The sequence below is a fragment of the Stylophora pistillata genome, chromosome 5 (assembly GCF_964205215.1).
Source record: "Stylophora pistillata chromosome 5, jaStyPist1.2, whole genome shotgun sequence".
Taxonomy (NCBI): Eukaryota; Metazoa; Cnidaria; class Anthozoa; order Scleractinia; family Pocilloporidae; genus Stylophora; species Stylophora pistillata.
In genome coordinates, this window is record NC_142523.1 from 11,123,402 (window position 1) to 11,135,057 (window position 11,656).

Here is an 11,656-nt window from a genome sequence, read left to right on the forward strand (position 1 = left end):
CCCTACAATATCCCAGACATTATTCAGTAAACAAGTAATGAGAATACTGAAACTTTTCAGGTAGAAGTTTTTACCTTGATCTAACACCAAATTCTCGTAACTAATTCACAAGAAAATGTGTAGCAGCTGGAGCGGAGAATTGAAAGTGATCAGATTTTGGGAGTTAGAAGGTTAACACAGTGAAAAGTATAAACGAGTAGAAAATATCTTTTGTAGAACAGGAGGCAATTACCATGATAAGGTTTTCCTTGATGACATTGCCATTGAATTATTTCTTTTTTCTTTTAGGTTTGAAAGATGATGCTACAAGATTCAAGGAATTTATTGATCAAAATAAATTTTATGAGATGTCTCGCTTAGACATCGGTGTCCTCTTTAAAGAAAGAGAATCAAGAGAAGCGATGTCTGCCCAGTGTTGGGTTAATAATGATTAGAAATCTTGCTCTTTTAAAAGTATTTTGGCGGGAAAATTGTCTCTTGGAAAGAAGTTTCCATTTTTGAATTGTGCTTAGTGTTCATCAAAAAGTATACTATAGAAAGTCTTTTGGCGGGAAAAATATTCACAACATGAAAAAGATTTCCTCCCATGAAAAGTCACGTATATCTTTTGTTTTAGCGCTAAATGCCTTCAAATCTACAGAAATTTCCTTCCTCACGGCAACCTTCCATACATAAAAACAGAGTAACAGAGAGCCTATGTTTTGACTGGTTACCAGGCCCTTTCAAAAGCACAATTCTTTCGTTATTTTTACAACCATTCAAAAACAATTAAAAAAATAAAGAGACAATATAATAGAATCAGGTTCTTTATTTGCTTGTGAGTTCATCTAATAAATACAAATCTGTGCCAACAAGTAAAATTGAATACAATTTGTGATAGCACAACCTATTACCATTAAATAAGTCTGAAATATCTGTGTAAATGCAGTCCTATTTTAAACTACGACAGAAACTGTTCGGGTCAAAACTTGCCGATTTACAAAATTCATTGGCAAGAATTAACTGAGTCTGATAACTACTGAAATATTTCTTAATTAATATTAACAGCTACGAGTCATGCAGCGCATTCAAAACTGCGCTGCACGCCTCGTAGCCAGGCAACCTAGGACCGCACACATTTGCCCCGTCCTTAAGGAGCTACACTGGTTACCTGTGGAGCAGCGAGTTACCTTTAAAGTATTACTGTTAACTTTTAAAGCTCTCAATGGTCTGGTGCCTCTGTATCTAAGTCAACTTATAGTCCCATATAGCCCTACAAGAAATCTTAGGTCAGCTAGCAAACATTAATTAGAAGTACCGAATGTGCGCCTGAAGAGCTATGGGGTCAGGGCCTTCTCGGTCGCTGCCCCACAGCACTGGAATAATATTCCCTTAGACATTAAATTAAGTCGATCAGTTGACGTCTTTAAATCTAGATTGAAAACTTATCTTTTCAGACTTGCTTTTAATTGATTTTGTCTTGGTAAGATTGTTAGTTAGATATTTATTAGATTGTAAAGCGACATAGAGCTTTTGCATATACCGCCATAGAAATAAAGTTCTTGTTAAGTCTTTGACAACATTCCAACAAAAAATATATGTCAAAATGATTTACAGCAACAAACTACCTGTTTGGAAGGAGGCTGTGGCAATTTCTGCATTGTGCTTGACCGCTGTGCACATGTTTGACACCATAGTGTAATCATTGTAATCAAACCCCTTGAACAAAGATGTAAAAAATAACAAAACCATCAAAATGCTGAATTTCGAAAAATATATAATATATATTTGATTGCATAGCCTGATGGTCCTGGTGAGTAGAGTCCTGCAAAAGACTGTTGTTGGAGGCGGAATTCATCACCAAAGCCATTCAACTCTTGTGATGACTTCCACTTTGTTTATGGAAATGTCAGTTATTACCAATTACAACAGTCCTTATCAGGACTACCCTCCCCTGGATGACCAGACCACACCATCAAACAATTTACTGGCAAAATATCTATAACTATAATCATATTTTCACTTCCGAAACAGTGCAGTACCCTAAATTAATCCTTTAACTTCCAGAAGCGATTATTATTTAACTTCTCCCATTACTGTCCATACATTTAATCCAGCAAAGAGGTAATGCATGAGAATACTCAAACTTATCAGATAGTTAAGTTGTTATCTTGATTTAACAGCATACTCTTGTAACTCAGTTACAACAAAATGTGTGGCAGGCGGTGTGGTGGGGGGGGGGGGGGGAAATAACAAACAGATCTGGGGAGTCAAAGGGTTAACAACTATACAGTCAGCTTGTTATTTTTGCAGTGTGACAAAAGAGAGAACTTAGTGTGCACAAACACTTTCTCTCTCTGCTAAACGGAACACAGCCTGCTCCCGTTACAATTCTAGTAACACTTAACTCTATAGACACCCTTGCTGAGATATTTTGGCTTGGCTTCCCCCAACACAGTCACAGTCCCGCTCAGTCTAATGACTTACATAGACTGAGGCCGAAAGGAATTGTGAAGGAGGAACTTAGACTGTTTTCTAAGATTATCGAAAAAAAAAAATCGATGACAGACAACGATTTGAATCAACAGTACCTCTTCTGAGTAATTCTAACTGCCACTACTTCCTTGCTCAGAGTCCCTTTCCCTATCTTCACTTTTACTATCACTAAATTAAAAACAAAAAAAAAAATCCAAACCAAACTTTAAAAGAAGAAATCTAATGATGATCTACATTCAGTTTACGTTTAGTTTGACAAAAGAACTCATTAACCAGCCCTAACCTGGAAGATGAAACTGGGCCAGGCACAACTTTATTTTGGGAGTTTTTTTTTTGCCTCTTCCCTCATTTGCTACAAAGGAAAGTGATATAAATATAATATATATTATATAAATGTAAAAAACATATAACATATAAATATATAAATGTAAAAAACCTTATCCTTGAATCAGAGAGTGCTCTACAATCATATGGAGCTTTGTAAACAATTATTTAGGAAAATGAAAATTAAAACTTGGTACTACAGATCTGTTTTGAAAGGATAAAAAGTCTTCTCTCGTCAGGTGGATACTAGTTGACTAACGATCCTTTTAAGTAGGTGGTTTGAGCAGCCTTATCAAATATTTGGTTGAGTGCCGGCACGCACTCGCCAGTTCGCTCCTTTTGTTTAGGGTGCCCGCCTATATATATATATATATATATAGTAACGGGCAGATAGGCTACAGATATGTTCCTCAGGTCTGCAGCATATCTGTAAAATATCTGCATGACCTATCTGTGACATATCTGTAACATATAGGAATTTGGCCCAAAATTTCTAACTGTGACAGATATGTGACAGATATGAAAAACCAACAGTACATACATATCTGTGGAAGTATCTGCTACTACAGATATGTTAGCTGTCTGTGGATCTCTACTGTAGCTTTAGGGGAGACTTAATCAAGGGTGGCATAGGGTATCAATGTAGTTTATTAATTAAGAACAAGTGAATAAGACACTGCAATGTTACCTATTTGACATAGTTTATTGATATAAATTAAGTAATTATGTAATATGCAATTTTTATTTCTCTTCTAATCAACAAGAACATATAAACCTAAAAAATAAGTAAAAAAATACAGGAATAATCATAAAATTGTGCTAAAGTTCTAACGGTTTTAAATTTGTTTTTGGTTTTTTTGTATTATTCCTCTACAAGCTCCACAGCACTTATCTTGCAAGGTTTTATTCACAACTGTGGCAGCCTGCTTTCTATAATTTTTCTCATCCAGAACAAAACCTAGGAAGCAATGAAAAGACAAATGTTCCAAGTTAGTTCTCAAATGATTGAAATTGTGGATTACCAACAATTACACCCCAACAGTTGATTATCTTGGTAACATGGAGTTTTATAATCTAAAATACTAACAAAAATTTCAACCAAGGAGAGTACAGTAGTTTGTCCATGCACACTGTACCTATAGATTTCCAGAGATTGAGATCACCTGCACTTAGAATATATAGCCCCCTTTACTAACTTATTACAATCAATCAATCAAAATGATCAAAGACACCGTCCAAACTGACAGTGTAAGCTTGGCTAGCAAGGGAAGTAGTAATCAATTCTGCAAAAGGCTATCACTTCATAAAAAAATATCATCGTGATGGCTTAGTTAGTTATACTGGCAAAGAAGAAAGTAATTCATATTAGTTTTATCAAACACTCTTTAACTTTGAAACATGAAATAGAGGCAAAGAACCATTTAAGGAATTGAATTGCTGAGATAAAAAAGAAAAAATGAGGGGTTATTCAGTTTACATACCATAGAAAGTGAGAATCATCGCTGGGAACCAGCCCTTTCCTATTTGCATCCTCCTAGAACGTGTCACACAAGGAGCCTGCCTCAACATCATCACCAGAGTAAAGTTCACAAGGTGAAAGTCTATAGGGAAAAAGGTATCAGCAACTAAGCTTATCCGTTTGAAGTAAGTCTTGCTACAAACAATTATTTCATAGTTTCGATATAAGCGAGGTCATTATTCACAACTGCAGTGAATGAAATAAACAAAAAAAGTTTTAAGTTTCACCAATAATAACAATTATAACAACATTTATTATTTGTATTGCGCCTTTTCTATAAAATATTCAAAAGCGCATCACAACAGTAATTAATAACTAAAATTATACAATTCTTTCTATAAAAATCATAAATTATACATATTTATTTACATCAAGTTAATGAAAGATAATTACAATAAAAAATATAGATATACTAAGATAACTAAAATGATTCCTTAAATAAAAATGTCTTAAGTAAAATCTTAAAAGATTCTAAGTTCGTTGCTTCGCGGGTGGACCTTGGCACCTTAAAAAATGGGTCTCACTCACCATTAACCTCTTGAAAACGTGTTGATGCTTTGGTAATTCGTTGATTCCTTTTTGACATTTTGCAGATCAACCCCTCTATTAACTCCACTGTGTTTTGAGGATCACATCGACGGTTCGAATGGATCACTGCACGGTTTCGAATTCTTCAACAGCTGAAAATGGATGGTCAGGATTCACACTGCAGGACACAGTTTTTGATTCAGGCAGCTAACTTGTGGATTGCGTCGAAGTACAAAATTATGAAGAACTTCCTTCACACATTTATGAAAACGTAGAAGAACCGAACAGTAATGAAATAATTCCAGAGATAGGTTCAGTTGACGATTGATAATGGCGGGACAGCTGATCCAAGTAAGCTAAACACGTTTGAAGAAAACAATGACCCTCTTGTTTATTGAAAGGTTGAGCTGTTTTCATGTTAGATTTGCAAAGCAAGTAAATTGATGTACAGATAGGAAATTGGTTGTGTGAATTTTTTTCTGGACCCTACAGTTGTAATCAGTATTTGTTCTTGTTGAAGGACACAAGGTTAAATACCACAATAAAGAGGATTTTTAAAGACGCATAGCTGAGAAGACCCACTTTTGCAAACTATTATATGTCACTCAATCAATATGCTATTTTCCGTAGAGATCTTAGTAGTTTTGGACAATTAATTGTTTAAAAGTTTGGTAGTTTGGACACTCAATTTTTGGTCAGCATTTAATTAAATAAATTATGGTGAGCTCCTAGTAGGGGAAATTCAAATAATTATCATGACTCAGGTATATGATGACAATTTAAAAGATGGCCGGGTCCTCGATTTCTAACTCACTCTGTTTGATCACCTACATATAATAATTATGTTAAATATATGCCAATTTCCTCAGATACTTTGCAGATATTTGAAAGAAGTCCCTACATAATTATTTGTGAAATATCTGCAAACATAATTGCAGGTAGGCTGCAGATATGAATAAAACCATTACAGACATTGTTCAGTACTGCAACAGATGTGAGACAGATAGTTGCAGATACTTTACATGTATCTTTCCATTTGGTAAGGATATAACATGAAAAAGTAATACTGTCTGATAAATTTTATTTTGTTTGTTTGTTTTTTATTTTATCTTTTGTAGACAGCTGTTCATAGAGAATCTTCAATTCACAAAATAATATAATTTGTTAGAAAGTACCACATAAGTTTTCATGTGTGCTGATTCACAGACTCAGAAGTGATCAGCAAGTACTATTGACTGCCAAGCAGTGAAAGAGACAAAATCGATTTCACACCAATTTTTTGTTATATTGAATTTGACAGAAATAAACTATTTGTTTTATTTCTGTTAGGTGTATATTACAACAGTTATTCACCTCAGTGTTGATGAATGGTAGTACATATTAACTGAGCCACAAAGTGGCAAGGTGAATATCCACCTTTGTTCATCTCCAATGAGGTAAATATATATATCTTATTAACCAAGCATGAGGGCCGTACTGGGAGAGTATCGGCCCAAGGTCTTGACAGTACAGACTGAGCGCAGTGAGGTCCGTACAATAAAGACTGAGGGCCGATATTCTTCCAGTACGGTCCCGAGCAAGCTTGATTAATAAGAGATTTATTATACGACTGAGGTTCAAAGGGACACAAGTGCGGTATCATTCGGGACCATTCGGGACAGTGCCTGGTCCAATACTTAGAGAATAGTGGACCAGCAATAGAGCATTTTCATTGGTTGATTTTTAGTTATTGGCCCTCTGACTGCCTGAGTTGTGTAATAAATAATTATTTGTTAATTATATGTTTCACTCTTGTTAGAGACAAAACAAAATGCTCTGAGAAAGATGTTTCAGTTCACCAAAAAAAAGCTTAACCTAGACAAGAAAAAATTGAAGGTTTTTGTTTGAAATCCCTGCTTACCTGAATTTTAAGTTGCCTTTTTTCAAGTTCTCCTGGAGAAAGAACTTCTTCTGCAATTTAATGTTTAGTGTATTAATGTCTAGCACTTGGAAGATCAAACAGAAAGCTTAACACTTAATTACCCACTGTCATAGCAACTACATTCTTGTCTCTTGCAAAATACTGGACATGTCAGGGAAATGAAAAAAATACTCTTTACATGAGAATATATTAAGAATTGAGTCATTGAGTAGGTTTGCAGCACAGCTTAAAGATTAGGGCTCAAAATAACCATGTTAAACTCATATAGAATCTACTTAAGACCAGAAGCAGACTAGTCTTGACAGAGAAGCATACACTCTGAAACAGTGTTTTAAAAAATGTAGGCCTATTATGCGATGTTAAAATTTGTTGAAACATTGACGCTAATTGTAAGAATGTATTACAGGATACAATTCACTTTTAAAACTTTCACTAACTGGGCCAGCAAATTGAAGAGCTGGAAAGAAAAAAGCCCTAAGTGACTTATGACAGACTAGAAGATTCTCCTTCCAAATTGCCTTGTATTGCCTGACAAAAAAGAGGAGAGAGTTGGTGTTCTATCAAAAATAACCTTAGGGTTCTATTCTGATCACCCCTTTAACTGTTATCTCACCTTCACAGCTGGTATAGCAGATGAGAGTTGAGCCTTTGCTCTACAATTTGGACAGTCTTTGGAATGACTTAGAAGAAACAAGAAAAAAAAATTTAATATTTTATGGTCCCCTAATGAAATTCTCAAATGTCATTGATTAGCAGCTCAATTTAAGCACCAAAAGGACAGTTCACATAGCATGCCTTTGCAACTGAAGAGTACACAAAAACTCTGCCTAACCAATGGTTATTTTTATATTCTGAATAAAAACAATTTCTACTCTTACCCCTGAGTGATAGAATAATGTATTGTTAAATAATCTGACATGACCAAATAGATTTACTTTCATCTTTTTCACCCTAACATCAGTATGCATATTCTCCATACTGTTCTCTATACATTTCCTAAAGTGCTGACAAGGAGAATTTGTTCAACAATGAAGAGCTAATTAATCTTTCATTGGTGACCATTTTCTCAATGCTCCTGACCTTTACATGCGATGATGGGATCATATTGTATGGAGAAAATAGATGTTAGTCACTCTTGGGGATTTATAAACAGTTTAGATGAATTTTGAACTGAACACAAAGATGTTCTGTAACATGTCTTACCAAATTAAAGCCTGCAGAGTCCCTGATACAACCAAAACAGAAAGTGCGTGAGCAAGGCAAAGTGTGTGCCAATACCATGAGTTCACAACAGATACAGCAAAGTAACTCCTCATTTAAATCTTTCAGGCACTTCTTTGATCTGCTGTCATCTACCAGTTGAAAGGAAAATTTAACATGAGCCCTGGTAATTAATGCCATCATGAGCATTCCTCTTATTGTGCTCATTTGGAGGAATGCTTAATTAGCAATGTTGAGGGAGAATATAGCATTTTATCAGAACTGAGGGGAGAATAATTGGGTATTGAAGAATTGACAGGGAAGCCTGATGAAATGCTGGCAGATAACCTTACAATGGACTAGCATCCCATCCAGGGGGGAGTAGTGATACTCCTAGTTAATTGCTTCATGCTAAGAAAACCAGGATAATCTCCCACTGGGTGGGTCACTTGGCTCCAGTACTGACTTAATCTACCATTTTTTACCAGAAATGACACTTGTAAGGGCTTTTTTCCACAATTGTTCCTTCCCTATAAAGAATGCCTTCTGAGGAGAGTTGCATCATACAGTATGAAGTTATGTTTATTTCACCTCTTGGAGTTAAAAGTACCTTTGTTCATTTTAACTTCTTCCTGTGGATCAACCTCTTGATCACCTTCCAAACCTGAAAAATATATTAATGGTCATGATAGTGGCCAAAAACACTATGCAGTATGAACAGATGCTAAGATACCTTATTAGAAAGAATAACCTTTATTTTAATTACTAAATGTACAATTTATCTCTTTTAAAGCTCAAAGAATACTCCTCAAACCAAATATCTCACCATAAAGGTTTCAAATGACTGTGCTTCAAGAAAAAAAAACAAAAAAAAAACCAGCTGCTTACCTTACTATTAATATATTGATTGCCAAAAGATGACAAAAGTATTAAGACTTATCCAGACAATAAACTGTCGTGATAGATACAACAAAACTATCAGCTATGGAAACACAAAGGACTGGTTTGGGTGCCATTCCACCCGCTTTCCTATCCTCTAAATTTTGATTTTAAAACATGGAATTACTGGCCCTTTAAGTTAGCAAGATTTTTGCGAAATGGGCCCCAGGGAGAGGAACTGTGAGTCAGAGCACATTGTGTCTTGTTTTTGGATGCAACACAATAGCGCCATCAGGACTGAACCCTTTACTCCCTTACATCAGTATCCATACTCTCTATAGTAGTCTCAGTCTGTACATTTTCATTTCTATTGCAGGGGTTTCATTAAGGGCCTGGGCACCGGGCAAATTGACCGGTTGTAAGGATGGTTTTGCCCACCTGGTTTGACGATATGGAGTAAAGTTTATCCTATAAAGAAGTTCAGTTCAAAGAGTTTTGCCCACCTGTGAAAACCAGTTGCCCTCCTGCAGAAAACAATAATGAAACACCTGCTATTGATGAGGAGAATTTGTCAAACAATCACAGCTTCTTAGGTTGGTGATGATTTCCTTTATTCTCATGATCTTAATGAAAGATTTAGTAGTTTTTCTGTAAGGAGAAATTCAATGCTGATCACTCTAATGATTGAAGGGTTAATCTCTACTTTCCAACACAGAATTTTCCCTAACTGTTAGGATCACCATATCTCTCTCAAGGGTGTTAACCTATTATTAGCTTCCTCCTCAGGCTCTGAACTTTAATCTATTCTAGCAATTCCGAGCAACTTATATACAAGTACTCTTCTACCACAGTACATGAATTTTTCTCATCTTACTTCAATAAGACTTCTTGCAAGACTTTGTCGTTCTAACATATTTCTAGGATCTAAAAACACATAGCCCCTTACAAACTTTTCACTTCTCTGTCTAGAGGCCCGCACTCCTTCCGCTGCGTTCAGTAGCCCTACTAGCACAATTTAAAAGTACCCCTACCTCTCTGTCATGTGCCCACACCTCAGTACTTCACTTGGTGATCATGAAACAGTTTGCTTCTCCTTCGGAAACTCAGATCACTTGTTCCTTCTCCAACCGGGCCGGAGCCTACTTCATCAGAATCATTTTGGCAGACCTCACTGAAAAAATAAACAAGTTCCGAATCGTACGCTGACAAACTCTGTCATTCTTTCGTTTTAACTCCTGCACCTCCAAAGACAGCTACATCACTATCGCAAAGAACAGCAAAGGTACGCTTTGTTTTGTTGACCAGCAGCCCATTCAGTCCTTTACAATCAATTCTGAACTTTCCTTTGCTGAAATGAATTTCAGCGTGAACACAACTGATCATTAAAGGAAATGGCACTGTCCCATAAACAACATCCGAGTGTTCACTACTGCATCTGAGACGAGTAACAGTCGGTTTCAGCAAAATTTTTTTCCGGTTATAGAGATGGATCATAGGATATTTCCCTTCGACCTTCTGTAAACAGAGCATTTTTCTCCTTTGATTTCAGCATGTAACAGCTCTACCGACAGTTCCTCTCCAGGGGGCCATTTTGATAAACTGACGATTGTGACACGAATTTGGAAATCATTCGGGCAAGATCGGACAAGCTCGGATAAAACTTCTCGTAGGTAAAACGAGGAATGAGCAATGAGCAACGGGAGATGGGGAATGACGAATGGAAGTGAAAGTGATGTAATGTTTTCTCGCGGACCTCTCTCATGCTCACATTGCTCGCCGACTTGAAAATCGCTGACTTACAATTGCTATGTGATAGTTTTCACGTCAAACTTTCCGAATGCGGAACAACGACAGCACCAGAAAGCAAAATGTCTTATTTGGAGCATACACTACTCGAACGGACTGGGAGGGAGTCCGAAACATGCGTTAATTCTGTTCACAGGACTAAACCTTAACTTAGCAGGCTGATTAATAACTTAATTACCTCTGTTCAATGAAAATTTGGAGCTTGACTTATCAGTTCTGGAAACTTCCAGGCCGGTAAGTTTTATTATTTCTCATTCTGTTTCAAGCTAGTGGAACGCCCAGACGATTTAGAAAAAGTGTTATTACAGATTTAAAGTACTTTGCGTTAAAACCGTAGTCTCTATGCTTTACTGTTCAAACTGCAAATGTTTAAGTCAATGGATTTACTTTTTTCACAAAACTCTAAACATTTCGTTCAATTTTCAAGGGCAAAAACTGAAGTGACATTCATGCTTTGAATTGAATATACATGATTTCTAACCAATTAACATTGAACAGTTTGGTAGTAGCAACCATGACAAAATAAAGCAGGGAAGAAGAGAAAAAAGAAAGGAACGAAAGAAAAACAGAACAGATTACACGAGTAACAGCAAATGGACCCAGCATGTCACAGTTTAGGATGATGGAAATTTAGAATGATTTTGTTCAACAAAATGTTATTTATTTTCCAGCTCAAAAAAGGCTACAGTGATGTCATGGACGTGCTTGGAAATGTCTCGCTGTTTTATTCACTTACCTCGCAAGCAATACACAGTACTCTTTTCGTTCCAAATCGGAATTCTATTTCAGAAATGTTCTTGATTTCAACACGTCTAATTGTAATTGAGCTGATAAGCACTGGTATTAGGCAGTGAAGGGCACTCAGAAATGAAGATAAACAGCTTCTATGTTTTAATGCGGATACCCAACTGATTACTTTTACATGCGCATGCGTTGTGCCTCCCTATCTGCTGACCAGTATCTCAACAGTTTGATTTCAACAGTCCGTAAAAATCTTGAAACGG

The 11,656-nt window shown here is 36.2% G+C and overlaps 1 long non-coding RNA gene across 16 annotated transcripts; it reads right to left on the minus strand.

The window, feature by feature from the left end:
* Positions 1 to 790: 790 nt before the first annotated feature.
* On the minus strand, positions 791 to 11,557 carry LOC111319004 (uncharacterized). Of its 16 annotated transcripts, none has more exons than XR_016001738.1 (9): positions 11,389 to 11,557; positions 9,878 to 10,017; positions 9,350 to 9,494; positions 8,578 to 8,631; positions 7,381 to 7,447; positions 6,747 to 6,796; positions 4,847 to 4,998; positions 4,281 to 4,400; positions 2,838 to 3,757 (listed from the first exon to the last, which is right to left on the minus strand). It is a non-coding gene; the product is annotated as an uncharacterized LOC111319004 (long non-coding RNA). The 16 variants fall into 16 exon arrangements; XR_016001743.1 differs by lacking the exon at positions 4,847 to 4,998 and adding an exon at positions 7,971 to 8,119; XR_016001737.1 differs by having other exon boundaries at positions 7,971 to 8,631.
* Positions 11,558 to 11,656: the final 99 nt, after the last annotated feature.